The 17235-nt window shown below is 48.4% G+C and overlaps 1 protein-coding gene across 1 annotated transcript in view; it reads right to left on the reverse strand.

The window, feature by feature from the left end:
- LOC119465002 (arylsulfatase B-like) overlaps nt 1–17235 on the reverse strand; it is a 76737-nt gene that overhangs the window by 37961 nt on the left and 21541 nt on the right. The gene's annotated exons all lie outside the window — the stretch shown is intronic.

The raw sequence follows: 17235 nt of genomic DNA on the forward strand, positions 1-17235 counted from the left end.
AAAACACCGCATATCCACGGGGTGAATGATGATGAGTGGGCGAAGCTCCGGAGGGAATCATCGGTAAACAGTGAATCTTCCGTGTAATTCGCCCAGTCTCGCCGCACTAAAACGGACGATTGACTTCCACCAATGACACGCGCCATATGTGACGTCATTCCTATTTTATAACAGCGCCCTTCATTATAATTGCACCATCTCCCGCTTAAGGGGACGCTAGCACAAACGCGTTAGAAACGTGCAGTACTCTCTAGTAAGAGGCAGAGGCCACAGCGTCTTACGCAGCCGTTTACACATGCCGGAACGTGCACCGCGTTCGCCGACGCCATCACATGACTGCTGAGAGAGTATAACCCCGGTATTCATAAACGGTCCTCGACTTGAACTTGATTTGCCACCGCCTTCAACGCGTTTCGAACGCGCTGCCCAAGGCGGTGGCAAGTCAAGTTCAAGTGGAGGAGCGTTTATGAATACGGGGGTACGGCGGAGAGGCCACAGCGTCTTACACCAGCTTCTTACACGGGCCGTAACGCGCTAGCACAAACGCGTTAGAAACGCGCAGTCTTTCATTAATGCTGGGTATTTATTGTCATCGTGGTGCGTCTGTCCATGTGCGCTTCGTGGCGTAGTGATTAGCGCCGCGCGTTCGGAAGCGAGGGGTCCCTGTTTCGATTCCGCGCTACGGACACAACTTTCGGAATTTTTTTTATTGCGATAGCAATTATATGGACACTCAAAAGCAGATTTCTGCCGTCGGCGTCGCCGTCGCCGTGAGGTTCCGTATGACGTCAATGGAGATGAAATCGTCGCCGCGCGCCGAACGCTGTATGTGCGAGTGAAAGGGCGCGAGGGGCGCTCGCTTTCACGGGGAGTGAACGCACGGCGGAGAACAAACGCGCGCTCTGCGCCGTACGTGCTCGCTTAAGGGCTGCAGAAGTAGGCGTCTCTTTCCTCCTTTACAATCACCATATATGTAGAGCGAACGCGCCTTCTTCCGACACGCGAGAGGCTGTGGGGGAGGGGGAGGGAAGGGAGGCGACGTTTAGCTGCGGCACCAAGTGCCTATTTATATCAGAGGCTCCGGCAACAGTCACCAACGCCGCACGCATTTTGTGCGAACGCGGGCAAAACGCCGAGGGCGTCGACAACAGTTCTGCGTGTTGCCGGTGCTGCTGCATGTCCCAGTTTATACAGCTGATAAAGCTACTATCATTACTCCGTATAGCTCCCTACAAATTTGCTATCGCAATTGATGCTTCGCCTTTCAGGTGAAACTGCGACAACTTTTTTTTTTCATAAAAGTGGACGTGGCTACCTACTACTACTACATACTACAGAGGAGGGACAGACCCACACCCTAAGGAGCTTCGCCTCTAAAACGTTGCGAGGAGAGAAAGTGATAAAGACTTCCGACGTTGCTGGACGAGTGTCCCGTTCCGATCTCGTCGAAAACCCGCGAGCCGACCCAGAGGCACCGGCAACAGTCACCAATGCCGCGCGCGTTCGGTGCGAACGCGGGTAAAACGCTGTATGTCCAAGTTTATACAGCTGATAAAACCACTATCCTTACTCCGTGCAGCTCTCTACCAACTCGCTATCGCAATTGGTGCTTCGCCTTTCCGGTGAACTGCGACATCTTTAGGGGCGAAGCTCCTTAGGGTGTGGGTTATTCCCTCCTCTGTAGTAGTAGTAGTAGTAGTAGTAGTAGTAGTAGTAGTAGTAGTAGTAGTAGTAGTAGTAGTAGTAGTATGTAGCCACCTCTAGTTTATGATTTGATCAATAGATGGCGTTGTGTGTCCGCAGCCACCTGTAGTTTCATGAAGTGTTCGCTAGATGACGTTCCGGTTCCACCTCCGGTTCTGGTTCCACTTCCGGTTCCGGTTCCACTTTGCGCGCGTTCGGTGCGAACGCGGGCAAAACGCCGACGGCGTCAACAACAGTTCTGCGCGTTGCTGGTGCTGCTGCATGTCCAAGTTTATACAGCTGATAAAACTACCTTGAGTCGACCCCATGGCTGCTTCGCATACTACTCAGGGTTCCCCTACGGGAAGATGGTGTAATTTTCTCTCTCGTTCCCAACGCGCGCTCTCTTTATCTCTCGTCCGTAGCTGTAGTTTACCCGAATGAACCGCCGCTGCTTCGCCCACTCATCATCATTCACTTCGTGGATATGCTGTGATTTTATTGCGATAGCAATTATATGGACACTCAAAAGCAGATTTCTGCCGTCGGGGTCGCCGTCGCCGTCGCCGTGAGGTTCCGTATGACGTCATTTGGAGATGAAATCGTCGCCGCGCGCCGCCGAACGCTGTATGTGCGAGCGAAAGGGCGCGAGGGGCGCGTCTTTCACGGGGAGTGAACGCACGGCGGAGAACAAACGCGCGTTCTGCGCCGTGCTCGCTTAAGGGCTGCAGAAGTAGGCGTCTCTTTTCTCCTTTAGAATCACCATATATGTAGAGCAAACGCGCCTTCTTCCGACGCGCGAGAGGCCGTGGGGGATGGGGAGGGAAGGGAGGCGACGTTTAGCTGCGGCACCAAGTGCCTGTTTATATCAGAGGCTCCGGCAACAGTCACCAACGCCGCACGCATTTTGAGCGAACGCGGGCAAAACGCCGATGGCGTCGACAACAGTTCTGCGTGTTGCCGATGCTGCTGCATGTCCAAGTTTATACAGCTGATAAAGCTAATATCATTACTCCGTATAGTTCTCTACAAGTTTGCTATCGCAATTGATGCTTCGCCTTTCAGGTGAACCTGCGACTTTTTTTAGCTTTCGTGCAATCCAGCACAACTCTTTCATTTGCGGCTCCCGATCTGCTCTGAACCCCACTTATCCGCAGAAACGTTGTCTCTTTTGTTGGTATAGAGCCATTTACATATGAAAATAGAGAGAGAGAGAAACATGCTAATGAGATGCTGGAGATGGCCTGGCTATTCGAAGTGTCCTAGGCGACGAAACGAAAAATAAGAAGCTACATTCCCTGACAGATATGGTCGACGCTTTGAGCGAAAAAGCACCTAGTGCTGTTACGGATCTGGGAAAAGTACTGCTTGAGATGACTACTAAGTTAATTGGTTCCTTGCCTGGTATCAAGGCTGATGTGAAAAATATACATGCCATGAAAAATGCTGTAAATGCCTAGCTAACATCTCTCAAGCCATCTGTAAGCTTTACAAGTGACAGTGTTGATGAACTAAGGAATGAAACAATATCGCTGCGCCAAGAGCTAAACGATGCAAAAAGTCGTAGCCTCGAGTGCCAGAAAGCGAGCATGAAGATAAAGAAATAGTTAGGTGACGCAAGATAACAACTCATAGACTTGCAGCAACACACGAGACGGAACAACATTGAATTAAAAGCTATCCCTGTCGTTGAAAACGACAACCCAGAGATAGTAGTAGAAACCATTACCAACTATTTACATCTTAATCATCTATGTCAAGACTTGGACGTTGTGCACAGAGTACCGACAAAGGCCAACAATGCTCCAAATCTCATGGTAAAATGTGTCTTGGGGTCTGTGCATGACAAGGTACCAAAAATGTCGCAGTTTCACCCGAAAGGCGAAGCATCAATTGCGATAGCAAATTAGTAGAGAGCTATAAGGAGTAAGGATAATTTTATCAGCTGTATAAACTTGGACATGTAGCAGCACCAGCAAGGCACGGAACTGTTGTCGACGCCGTCGCCATTTTGACCACGTTCGGACCGAACGCGCGCGGCGTTGGTGACTGTTGCCGGTGCCTCCGGCGGCGGCTCGGAGGTTTTCGACGAGATCAGGACGGGATACTCGTCGAGCGACGTCGGAAGTCTTTACCACTTGCAGCGTCGAAAGCGTTTACCACCTTCTCGCCTCGCAACGTTTTAACACGAAAGTGTTTTATGCCGGGGTCCACCAAGACTTCACTGACGTATTTCCGTCACGGAAATACGTCATAGAACATAATACAAAGAAAGAAACCAGAAGAAAAAGTTCAACAAACATGCAAAATTAGGAAATCGAACCCACGACCTCTCGGTCCGCGACTATAGATCGCCGAGCGTTTAACCCATTGCGCCACAAACGCATTTGCAGAGAGCTACACAGACGCGCCTTATATATCTAACACTCCTCCGTGTACCTGCGCTCTTGCTCGGGGCGGTGCCGCCGCCTACGAGCAGAAAAGAGAAGTACTGCATAATGACACTAACGCGCACCGACAGTGAACGCTTCGGTGGTCTCAGCACTACGACGCCTCGATGCCAGCATTCGAAGGGACGCTGGCATCAAGAAGCACTACCAACGCCACCTAGGTGGCGTTCACCGTACTCAGCACAGCGGAGCGTGGCCTCCGCAATTAGCTCTGAAAATGTTTCTGAAGTTGATCGCGGAGGCTGCAATTACGACGCGCTGTACGCGCTGATTTGACTCGGTGACGATTCAGTTACGTGCTTTGTCTTGCGCGTTGTATTAGTGTGTCAGTTACGTGCTTCGTCTTTCGCGTTGTGCTAGCGTGTGCAGCGTAGTGCAGCTTCCATATGCACGACGGTTGCTCATGGTCATCGACGTTGGTAGTCGTGATGGAGGAGACGTGCCACCAGGCGTCAGCGTGGGTGCATCAACGCCTAAGGGCGCTTTAGCAACAAAACACCAATAGACATTATATATCAATGTGCAATAAACATTACACTACTTCTGTGAAGACACGTTTCACTTTCGTGTTCTATACCGATTCCTATATAAGAGGGATCAACCACATTTTTTATATAAATACGCATTTGGTGTCGTAGCGAAACGTCGCCTCCCCTCCCGTCCCGTCCCGTCCCCCAAGGGCTTTCGCGCGACGGAAGAAGTCGCGTTTGCTCTCCGCCGTGCGTTAGCTCCCCGTGAAAACGCGCGTCCCTCGCGCGCTTTTACTCGCACATACAGTATACGGCGCGCGGCGACGATTTCATCGCCGTAGGACGTCATACGGAACCTCACGGCGACGGCGACGCCGACGGCAGAAATCCGCTTGGAGTGTCCACGTAATTGCTATCGCAATAAAAAGTCACAGACTTGCGCGGCACACGCAGCACTGTCATAGCGTAAGCTGGTGGAGCGGCTCAAGAGTAGCTACAATTTCGGCACCACGCACAACACGGTCTTCGCGGCAAAGCCTCTTCGCCTCGTTTTGATGAGAACGATCTGAAGTGTCCGCCCGGCGTCGACGGCGAGCTGCGACTTGTAATGGTCTCTGCACAGCAGTCTGCTGAGCCCGATGAGGCGCGCACGTAGCTGTACGATTCGTTTCTTCAGCAGCGGTTCGTCCCTTGCGAGGAGACGCGATAACGTGTACCGAAGAGGTATCCAGAATACGTGGCGCACACCTCACATCAGGATGTAGTTGATTGCGCGCCTCGTCTGAATTGCACCTCATCGTGTGCGCCTGCGCACGCTGCGTTTGCAGGCGCCTTAACTACTGGAGGAAGGGAAAAAATAGGAGGAAGCATACCGCAACGCGATTGTCGCCGACTGTGGTGGCCCAAGAAAAAGAGAAAAGTCATAAGGAAAAAACAGGGAGGTTAACCAGGCTGAGCCCGGTAGGCTACCCTGCACTGGGGAAGGGGAGGAAGGGATTGAAAGAGAAGGAAGAGAGAAGTTCACAGTTTACACCTTGCACATTTATAGTCAAGCGTTCATCGCTGAGTTTCGTCACAGGCGGTCATACAGGCTTGTGCACTTCAAAGAACACAGCAACGCCTTTGTAGCCCTGTACATAGAAGTCGCACGAGGCCACGGGCCCAAGATCTATTCCTCCATAAAAGGCCTGTCGTCTAAAAGCCCTAAAGCAGTCTGAAGGACAATGCTCTCTTCTTCGTATCTAGGGCAGTCACATAAGAGATGTCTGGTGGTTTCCTCAACCCCACATGTACTGCAGTTGGCACTGTCCGCCATTCCAATTAGAAATGAATAGGAGTTTGTAAAAGAAACTCCTAAGCGCAGGCGCCCCAGTTAGGTTTCTTCATGTCGTTTAAAACCGGGTAAAAGTTGTAATTGCATATGTGGGTCCATGGCATATAGGCGTCGGTTGGTAAACTCTGGTGGCCCAACATGTTATGATAACGTCAGAGCACGGAGGATACGTCAGAGCGCGTGGTAGGTTTTAGTACTCCCGGTTCATTTCTTTAGTACCCATTCGAAACCATTGGAAACTCTTGAAATAAACAAAAACAAAACCGTGGAAAACAAAACAAGCAAAAATCTTTTTCCTTCCTGCATGTAAGCAGCTGCCGGCCGAGCGCACCCCGAATAAAAACTACCGGTAACTAAACGTCTCGGCAAATCTCGATTCTTCGTGATCTCGACGCAAGAGGTCACGTGTTGGGCCACGATTGCTGGCTTCACGAAGCGTTCGATCGCCAAGGCTGGCTGCGTGACGTAATGCTCCGTACTATATTTTTGCCCCTCCATGCTTAACTAGATGGCGCCACCATACTGGCGGAGGCTCGGGTCGTCTGTGCCTGTGCGCCTGCCTTGGGCGCGTTTATAGAGCATTTTCCAGCTCACTGAAAGCAAGCGCTTGCGTGGCTGAGTGGTAAAGTATCCGACTCCCGCGCAGCGGGCCTGGGTTCCATCCCGGCGGGGACAGGGTGCTTTTTTTCGCATTGCCGGCGATAGCGGTTACGGTCTCGAGCGGCGGCAGAGGTGGCGGCGGCGACGGCGGACACCATCGCGAACCGAAACGGCTATTGGAATGAACCCATAACAGCTTACGCTGTTAAACAACTGGAGCCAGATAAGTGACCTTCGTGCTGTTTAGCGCTTCAACGCAGACTGAGCGACGAGAACACCGCACCGACAAAGGTATGAGCCGCCGGCAGGCCGCTTTCAAGATAAGGCGCGCGCGACCGTGCAAAGTGCGACGTTGGTGCCGGAGTAGAACGCCGCCCCCCTCCCACCCGCGCTGCCTCTCTGCCTGCGTGCGCGACATTGAGTCGTGATCGTCGGTTCCCATGCGCGTGGTCGCCAAATGCGCAGTTGCTTTCGGAGAACAACGCCGCCACCCTCCCTCCCTTCCACCACGGCCTTTCACACGACAGAAGACAGCGCATGTCCAGTCGGCTTCCCTCTCTTGCGCGCGCCAGATTGAGCAGTGATCGTCGGCTTCCCTCGTGTGTATAGTGAACTAGTTCACTATACTCGTGTGCTTTCACTTGCGCATGCAGCATACGGCGCTCGACGAATGTGTTATCGCCCTTATATGGGGCTCCTGCGTTGCCCAGGGGGCGCTGCAAAAATGGTGCTAAAAAGCGCCCTCAATCCGAAACTGGGTAGTACCAAGCTCGGTCGTCTACTTCGGAAAGCACGATTACAATATCGACCCGCCACTTTCGGTTGTGTTGTACCGTGGACTGCACGAATATCGGGCGCCGAAGATTTTTTCAGGCATAGGCGCCGACTACGGGGGGGGGGGGGGGGGCTCTGGGGCTCGAGCCCCCCCCCCCCCCCCGGAGATCCGTAGCCTAAGCCCCCCCCGCCCCTGAAATGTCATTACCGGAGTTCTGTTACCCACATAATTTGAGGATTCTCTTGTGTTGCCTCCACATTTTCACTTTTGTTGTGGCTAAAAGCTTACGGCACTATTGTTGGCGCGGACGTGCACGGTTTTTAATTTATACTTTCGCTTTATTTCGGCAAATCCTGACAATAAGTCCTGACATTAGAAGCACCAGCGGCGGCTACCTCATCCGTGTTTGCTCACTTTAACATTTTTTTTATTTTCCACTGAGGACACCATGCACAGACACAATATATTGAAATATATACAAAGTGCAAAGTTTATTATATTTTTTAAAGAGAAGGAGGTAGTCAACTAAATGGATAGCCTACACCTAGAGAATATGTATGTTCACCTCACTTCAAATTACTTTGCGCGCTTTTTTGACCCCGAAAAAAACCTGCAGACTTCAGTGACCCCTTCGGTAGAGTCTTCTATCAACGGCGTATGAAAAGCGCGTGAGTGATATGTGTCTCAATATTGATTCTCTTTCCCGTAGGCAATGCTAACGACTGGCGACAAAATAAAAGAAAAAGAAGCTCTTCTAATTATTTACAACATTTATGCATTAGGGATGGAAACATGGCCTCTTGCATGCAGAGGCAATAAATACGGGGTGTTTCAGCAAACACTTATAAAATCTTTTTAAAGGTTGCCTGTGGCAGATAGCACAATTCTAGTTCATTCTAGGTTTACTCGAAGAGGTGGACATTACTTGCACAAGAAATGAAATTCATAATCGACTAATTAAAAAATCACCAATTAGGTTTTTAACATAATAACTTATGGCCCGTGTTGCAATTTACAAATTATAGCCGTGGAATTCGCAAGGCGGATGCACTAGGAACTAATTCTCAGGATGGCACCAGTTTCGAGATATTAATTCCTGAACATTGCGGAGAAATGCATTGGCGTTCCAGTTACTTTTGCGCTTAACCGCCGTGGTTGTTTAGTGGCTATGGTTTTGGACTGCTAAGCATGAGGTCACGGGGTCAACTCATGGCCAGGGCGGCTGCATTTCGATAGGGGCGAAAGGCTAGAACAGCCATATACTTAGATTTAGGTGCACGTTGAAGAACCCCAGGTGGTCTAAATTATTCCAGAGTCCTCCACTACGGCGTGCCTCATAATGAGATCGTGGTCTTGGCACGTAAAATCCCATAATTTGTTATTTTCATACTTTTCTGCTTTAATGCATAAAACGACGTTTTGTTGAGAAAGTGACTGGCGCGCCAATGTATTTCTCCGCAAAGTTAGAGAATTAATATCTCGACACTGGTGTCCATGGGCACGCGATGCAGCAGAAAGGCTGGGCCTTTCTGTACCGACGTGGGAGCGGCCCGCTATGTGCTGACGCGCGTTCCGAGGGACCGTAATAAAGTTTTATCATACCATACCATACTGGTGTCAGCCTGAGATTTAGTTTAAAGTGGCTCCACACTCCACGGCTAGAATTTGTAAATTGCAACATGGGCCATAAGGTAATTAGCTAAAACTTAATTGGTTAATTTGGTTAATTAGTTGACTATGCATTTCAATTTTTATGCAAGTAATGTCCGCCTCTTCGAGTAGACGAGCTTATGAACTAGAATTGTACTATCTGCCTCAGGCCACCTTTAAAAATTTTGGAAACTTCGCTGAAACACCATGTATATAGAATTCACTCAGTAACCGAAATGATGCCAAGCCGGATTCACTTAAAATCAGAATAAATAGAAGTCTAGAAGTCATGTGCAGCAGTGCTTATACTCGGACTCAAAGTACTAAAAAAATAAAAAAAGTGTAGTTTGGCCGGGAAGGCGAAGCAGTATTAGTGATAGTGAAGTAAAAGACAATTACACGAAGGAAGATTCTTACCGTGTGAAACCGTGTAAGGATCGCACCCATGTAAGGGCCGCACCCATAACTTGACATCCAATATTAAAAAACAAAAAAAATCCAACCGAGAAGCAATCGCGTTGCGTGTGCTGATTCTGATCGGGCTCAACAGCGAATTGTCGTGCGCAGCGTACTTTTGCGCGTCGCTACTGGATGTCGAGAGGAGGCGATCGCGGAGGTTTACGGCGGATATCATACTCGTAGTTGGAAAAATGAGGTCAAATGGCCCGGTCCCATGAAAGGCTCGTCAAAATCCCGACAGAAAAGTGTGGCCCTTATACGAGTCTATACGTTAGTTATAGTGGCCATATAAATTGTAGTAAACATTCACCTAATAGTAAGCATAGTGGCCATAGTAAGCACGGACCATGTGAACCTGTAAATACCTCACTGGAAGACCTCGAGCACTCGCTTTCACAACGCAAGCATTGTGAAGAACGTCGGCAGCGCAGGCGATAGGTTCGTACAGCCGCGCGATTCACCGCAACTCTGATAATTAGATTCATCATGATTATCTGCCTATTTTTATGTCCACTACTGACGGCCTCTGTGAGTGATCTGCGATGACCTCTGTTTCTTAACTCTGCAACACTAGGGGTGCAGAAAGACAGCCCGGCAAGGAAGGCAGCGCGCATGAAGTTAGCAGCCCTCCCTGGTCGCCCTTTATCATTGCACCCACCATTGATTACTAAGAATTAGATATGGCACGCGGGCCCCATAAGCGTCAGCCGCACACAGTCATTCACAGTTACGGCAGGGCTAGAGGAGAAGACGCGTGCTCTCCTTCCCATTCGCGTTTGATTACGTGACCTACAACTAACCCGAATATTGAGCGCGTGGGAAATAATGTCCATCAAGCCGCCATCCTTTTCGGCTCACTGTTACGTGCTTTTTCCCGCACCCACAGGGTATGGGTCGCTCTTGTATATGGTTTTTGGATGTAATGCGGAACATCACGGCGACCACAACCGCGACAATGTGCCTGAAGTGTCGATATAATTGGTTTCGCCATAAAGCGAGAAAGAGAAAATTGTTGCACATATATATATATATATATATATATATATATATATATATATATATATACAGGGTGTTTCACTTTAGCTGCACCAAATTTTTAAAAATTGCCTGTGGCAGATAGTACAATAATAATCCTTGATCTAGACTACGCGATGAGGCGGCCATTACTTCCACGAGAAATCCAAACGCCTAATTGGGTAATTAGCATATTTACGCTAGTTAACTTTTTAATTAATGATTTTACGGCACATGATTCAATCTACGAGTTATAGCCGCTGAGTTCGCAAGGCGTATCCACTTGGAACGAATTCTCAGGACCTAACCAGTTTCGAGATAATAATCTTTAACGTGTCCGACGAAATGTATGGGCGTTCCAGTTAACTTTTTGAGGAAAACGCTGTTTTATGCATTGAAGCACAAAGTTAACTGGAACGCCCATGCATTTCGTCGGACACTTTGAAAATTATTATCTCGAAACTGGTTCAGTCCTGAGAATTCGTTCCAAGTGGATCGCCTTGCGAACTCAGCGGCTATAATTCGTAGATTGAAAGATGTGCCGTAAAATCATTAATTAAAAAGTTAATTAGCGTAGTTATGCTAATTACTCAATTAGGCGTTTTGATTTCTCGTAGAAGTAATGGCCGCCTTATCGCGTAGTTTAGATCAAGGATTATAATTGTGCTATCTGCCACAGGCTACATTTAAAGATTTGGTGCAGCTAAAGTGAAACACCCTGTATATATACAGGGTGTTTCAGCGAACACTTTCAAAATTTATTTAAGGTTACCTGTGGCAGATATCCCCATTCTAGTTAATGAGCCGGTCTACTCGAAGCGGCGGACATTATTTGCGCAAGAAATTGAGATGCATAATGGACTAATTAGTAAAAGTTCACTAATTAAGTTTTTAACTAATTACCTGATGGCCCATAATGCAATCTACAAATTGTAGCCGTGGAGTTCGCAAGGCGGATCCACTTAGAACGAATTCCCGGGATGACACCGCTTTCGAGATAATAATTCCCGAACTTTGCGAAGAAATGCATTGGCGTTCCAGTTAGTTTCTTAACAAAACGTCGCTTTATGCATTGAAGCACAAAATTAACTGGAACGCCAATGCATTTCTCCGCAAAGTTCGGGAATTAATATCCCGAAACTGGTGTCATCACGAGAATTCGTTCCAAGTGGATCCGCCTTGCGAACTCCACGGCTACAATTTGTAGATTACATTATGGGCCATCAGGTAATTAGTTAAAAACTGAATTAGTGAATTTTTATTAATTAGTTGATTATGCATTTGGTTTTTTGCGCAAGTAATGTCCGCCGCTTCGAGTAGACCGGCTCATTAACTAGAATTGGGCTATCTGCCACAGGTAAACTTTAAGAATTTCTGAAAGTGTTCGCTGAAACACCCTGTATATGTGTGTGGGCAGGTTTCGGAAAGCTGGTCGGGCCCCAGCTCCCCCCCCCCCCCCCACACCTGCCCCCCCCCCCCCCCACCGGAAAAATGAAAACTTTCCGCCTATGTTTTCAGGGGTGTCACGCTGCGTAAAGGCAAGAAATTATGCAACGCCAAATACGTGTAAGCAGCTCAAGAAATAAACAGCGAAGTTTTAGCGCGGTGTCAATCGCAAGTGAAGCGAGGCACGTACGAAGCTGAACTTCGGGTAAGGTTTGCACGCTGCTAGATTCTGGCGCACAAACGCGAGGAAATGCTTGCTATAAATGAATTCACAGCAGCGATAAGCAGACATCACGTGTACGGAACTGCCCGAGCGCACGACGGTACGCACCGGGACGGCAGCGGTCTTTCGACATGCCGCGAAACGGCGGGCCTCCTACAATCTTTGTTGACTGCATTCCGCTTGACAAGTAATTATGCCTGCGCTGCAGTAGCAGCCATCTGTTCCTTTAGCAACTGATAAATAACTGATGCAGTACATATGAGCTCGCAGTAACGTACTACGTGCGAATCGCGCTTTAGCACGAGCTCGTGAGCTGCTCGCTTGATGTAGCTTTAATGACAGCGCTCGAACATCGATGTGCTGTAATCAATACTACCTTGCTGCGCTGCCTCAAAGTGCTGACTTCATGTCAAGGATGAGCACATTTAACTCTCTAAACCTGTGCTTCTCGAAGTAGGACAATGAATTGTCACCAAATCAGCCCGACCATTTATGGTCATTTGCACACACCTCTTTACCTAGCGCGACGAACTGCAGTTATCCAGCGTGCCCGACGCTCCGCTTCGTGAGGCCTTGAAGTAAAATGGTAGAATCTGATGTTGGGATTCAGGCCTTCTTGTTCATGGCAGCTCACGACGCAGCAGTAACGACGGCGAAGCTTTTTCGAGGCTGAGCTAGGTCTCTCCGGATCGGCGTCGCCGATGTCTTCTGCTTCCAGCATTATGTCCCACGGCACACGGAGAGTCCGTTTTTGTGAAACTATATGCTGCGGCCAGCTCGCAGCGTGGTCTTTGAGAAGTGACGAGCCATTTCGCACTCGCAACAGGGCAGAAAAAAGTGCGAATCGACGCAAAACTCCGGCTAGAAACGTGCTTCGCCACAGCCAGGGCTCAATACTGCCCAAGTTGGTACTACCCAGATGACGCTTTTCGCCGCCACCAGGCGCCGCTACTATACCTCAAGCTCCAGCGCAAGACGCCCCACGAAGACGGCAATTATGATGGCAGAAATGCGCTTAGAGTGTACCTAGAATTGCTATAGTAATTAAAATATGATGCAATTTGCCCAGAGCAACATGGATTCAGGTCACATCACTCCAATGCAAGAGCTGTGCTAACGTTAGCACAAAAATTAGCATTACACAACATCTTATAGCAGTAGCTTTCCTTCGCCCAAAGAAGGCTTTCGATACAGTAGACCATGGGATTTTGGTAATAGAGAGTTCTATCGTGTCCGGTATTCGGGTTAAACGCAGGCGGTCTGGGCGTTTACCAGAGGGCCGGAGGCGTAAACGTAAGCGGACTGCATGGTGCAGCCACCTGGTGGCACAGAGCTCAATCAAACACAGCTAATATTGCAGTAACCAAGTGTATTTCACTTTTCTCCTGGTGTAGATTTTTGGCAGCAACACGATTGCGCCACTGTCAAAAATTCACACCAGCAGCGAAGTAGAATACACTTACTTGTTTACTGCAATATTAGCTCTGTGTTTGTCTGACTGAGCTCTGTGCCACCAGGTGGCTGTAACATGCAGGCCACTCACGCTTACGCCTCTGCCCCTCGGGTAAACGCCCAGACCACCTGCGTGTACTGGAATACCGGACAAGCTAAGAATCTCTAATGAAATTAAAACAATCGGTTTCTACAGCATTTTCAATTTATTTTCTAGATACATAAGCGAACACCCACAAATGGTAATAATGCACAATCTTCTCTGCTGAACATAAAAACAGGGGTACTGCAGGATTCATTCTCGGCCCCTTACTGTTTTTGTTCTACGTGAATGATCTGCCGAACATAAAAGAATGCATAAACTGGACTGGAGTTGATTAAGTATGCATAGGCTTGCCCCCAAATTTCAAGTTGGCCCATCTGCAAATTAAAGTAGCCGACTTCCAGATTTCAAGTTGGCCCATTCCTAAATTTAAGTTACCCCCCCCCCCCCCAAATTTCAGATGACCCATGTCCAAATATCATGTAGGCCTACCCTCAAATTTCAAGTTGGCCCACCTCCAAATTAAAGTAGCAGACCCCAGGTTTCCAGTTGGCCCATTCCTAAATTTAAGTTATCCCCCAAATTTAAGTTGGCCCATGTCCAAATATCATGTAGGCCTACCCCCAAATATCAAGTTGGCCCAACCCCAAAGTTAATAGACCCACCTGCAAATTTCCAGTTGGCCCACCCATAAATTTTAAGTTGACCTATCCCCAATTTAAGTTGGCCAACCCAAAATTAAAGTTGGCCATGTCCAAATTTCAAATTGGCCACCCCAAATTTCGGTTGGCCCATCCATCCACAAATTTCAAGTTGGGCCAAACCCTCGTTTTGGTTTGCCCGTCCCCATATTTCAAGTTGTCTTATCACCAAATTTAAGTTGGCCAATCCACAAATTTAAGTTGGCTCACCCCAAAATTTAAGTTGGCTCACAGCCAAATTTCAAGTTGGCCCACTCAATATTTCAAGTTGGGCCAACTCCACATTTCGGTTGGCTCACCCACAAACTTTAGGTTGGTCCAATTACAAATTTCATACTGGCCCACTTGCAAATTTCACGTTGGGATACCCCAAATTTCAAGCTGGTCCACCCCCAAATTTGAACTAGCTCATCTCCGAATTTCATGTTGACCTACCCCTACTATAAGCTTCCCCATGCATTTTTTATGAAGTCCATGTATCCCTATGGGTATTCTCTCTCCAAATTTATTATTGTGTTGTTTAAATTGTTCCTTACCATATATGAAGCTACCTATCATCTCGATTTACACTATTTTAACGATTAAATGTATTCGCAAATTGCGCATTTTTGTGCAGTTACAAGGCATTACTTTTCCCATGTATTTTCGCGTGATAGAGCTGGGGACTCGCCAAGGAATGCTTACGATTTAATAAATTCCGAGAAGATGCTACTGTATGCTGACAATACGCAGATAATAGTTACTGCTAACACTTTATAACTGGAACTTATATGTCACAAAAGAGCGCGTAATTAAAGCGCGCACCGCGTGTCACGCAACCAGCGAAAAAACACGCCGGCCCCATGGCAACTTCAACCAAGAGGGAGAGCGCATATGCCTCAAACAGCCGACGCGACAAACGGAGTCTAGACGTTTAAAACATCAACGACGAAGCGACGGTAACCGGAGAGAGAGAGCACACGCGCGGCGAGACACCTTCTCACCCGGCGAGTCGAGAGATTACTACAGTGTGAGCGTGCGCCAACGGGATGAGTCATCATCCCCGCCCCCCTCGACGCCACTCCGACAGTGGCGGTCGAAGGTGCGAGAAAAGACTAGAAGATTCCCAGGCTTTGGCCATGCTACGGGATCACGACTCCGACCGAAGGTTCGAGAACGGCCGTCGAAGGCTATAAAAGCGGCGTGCGAGAATCAGAAGAGTTCAGTTGAGACCGCTCCAGTGAAGAGATGTAACGTGAAAACCGACCGTCTGCGGAAGAAGAGGATTCCCCGGCAAGCAAGTCGACGAGTTCATCGAGCGTGTGCATTTCCGGAAGAAGTTCCTTCTTCCGAGATTTGCCCCGAGCTGCGCCGAGATCGTCTGACTCCAAGACCAGCACGAGTGAATACGATTGGTGTTTCTATTCACTTTGTACTTTACGTGTTGTAGTCTTAGTGCTTGCCGTTAATTATTTCCCCGTGTTTTGTGAATACCCATCTGATTTGTCTTGTGTTGTGTCTAGCCTAAGGGTGCAAGTGTGTGTGTAACTGCCTTGTGTGGACAATATATTTTGTTGGGTTTTGACAACTCTCGGCTCTGACTTGGTCTTTGGACAGCAACCGGCGTTTGCTGGCGAACCAGAGGGCCCATTCTTAATTGTCCTTGCTTTCGTGGGATTATTTTCGGAAGCTAATAAGTCGGCTTTGGAATTTGGTCCGGCGTCTGCACGTCGTTCACTGGGTCTGTGACAATGTACCTAACGCAGAAGTAAAAAAAAAACATTTGTAAGTAGTTCTCAGGGAACAAATTAGCAAATATTGTAAAGAAAACTAAATACACAATATTTCACTCCCATAACAGACTTCTAAATGTTTAATTTTTTCACCCAACAATAAACAACTGCCTCCTTTAGCAGACGTCAGATTTCAAATATTTGGGTGTAATTTTCGACAGCCACCTTAACTGGCAACGTCATGTCAACTCAGTATGTGCTAAATTAGGGTCTGAGTGCAATATGCGGAAAATGGCTAGAACTTATTTTAATACCAATATTCTCGGAGTTTTTTATATCGTTTTTATTGCGATGGCAATTATATGGGCCCTCCAGGCGTCTTTGTGCCGTTGCTGTCCCGTCGCCGTGTGGTTTCGTATAAAGTACAAGAGCGATAATATTGTCGCCGCGCGCCGTATGTGCGAGTGAAAGCGTGCGAGGGTGATCCAGCGATCGATCGCGGCTCAATCTGGCGCACGCAAGAAAGGGGAGCGGGAAGGAAAAGCGCCGTCTTCCAGTCGCACACAACGCACCATAGGGAGGGGGGCGCATTCTCCGTTCTCCTCCGGGCCGCTGTATATTGAAAGCCATCTGCAACGTCCTACTCCAGGCGAGCCGAGAGCGCGCCCGCCCGCAAGGCTCCAGGGGAGCGTAGGAAGGGGGAGGGCGCGTTCCACGCCGCGCGCCCGCTCGAGCCGCTGTATCTTGAAATCCATCTGCGGCGGGGGCAGAGTCCGCCCTACACTGCATTTTCGCGGCCAAGTTCACGTTGATGCGGCACAAAGGTCAATTCGCTCGCTGCTGCTGCCGCGCTTATCACTACAGCGTTTTTACAGCGAGCTTCCGCGGTCATGGAGTAAGATGCGTTCATATTTGCTTGCGCACGCGTGACAGCATACTTAATAATTTAGTAAGTATGCTTATGTTTAGAAGTTTATACGGCCAATAAAACTACTATTCTTACTTAGTATAGCTGGCGGCTAATTTGCTATCGCAATCGACGCTTTGCTTTTCAGGCGAAACTGCGACTTTTTTTTTCCATTGTCCCCTGTCATGTTGCGTCAATTCATGGCGATGCACGTATAAAACATGCCTTGAACCCATAGAAAATCTACAGAAGCGTGAACTTAGAATAATAACGAATACTAGATATGATCAATAGTGTGCCGGTGTTTCGTGAAATGG

The sequence above is a fragment of the Dermacentor silvarum genome, chromosome 9 (assembly GCF_013339745.2).
Source record: "Dermacentor silvarum isolate Dsil-2018 chromosome 9, BIME_Dsil_1.4, whole genome shotgun sequence".
Lineage (NCBI taxonomy): Eukaryota > Metazoa > Arthropoda > Arachnida > Ixodida > Ixodidae > Dermacentor > Dermacentor silvarum.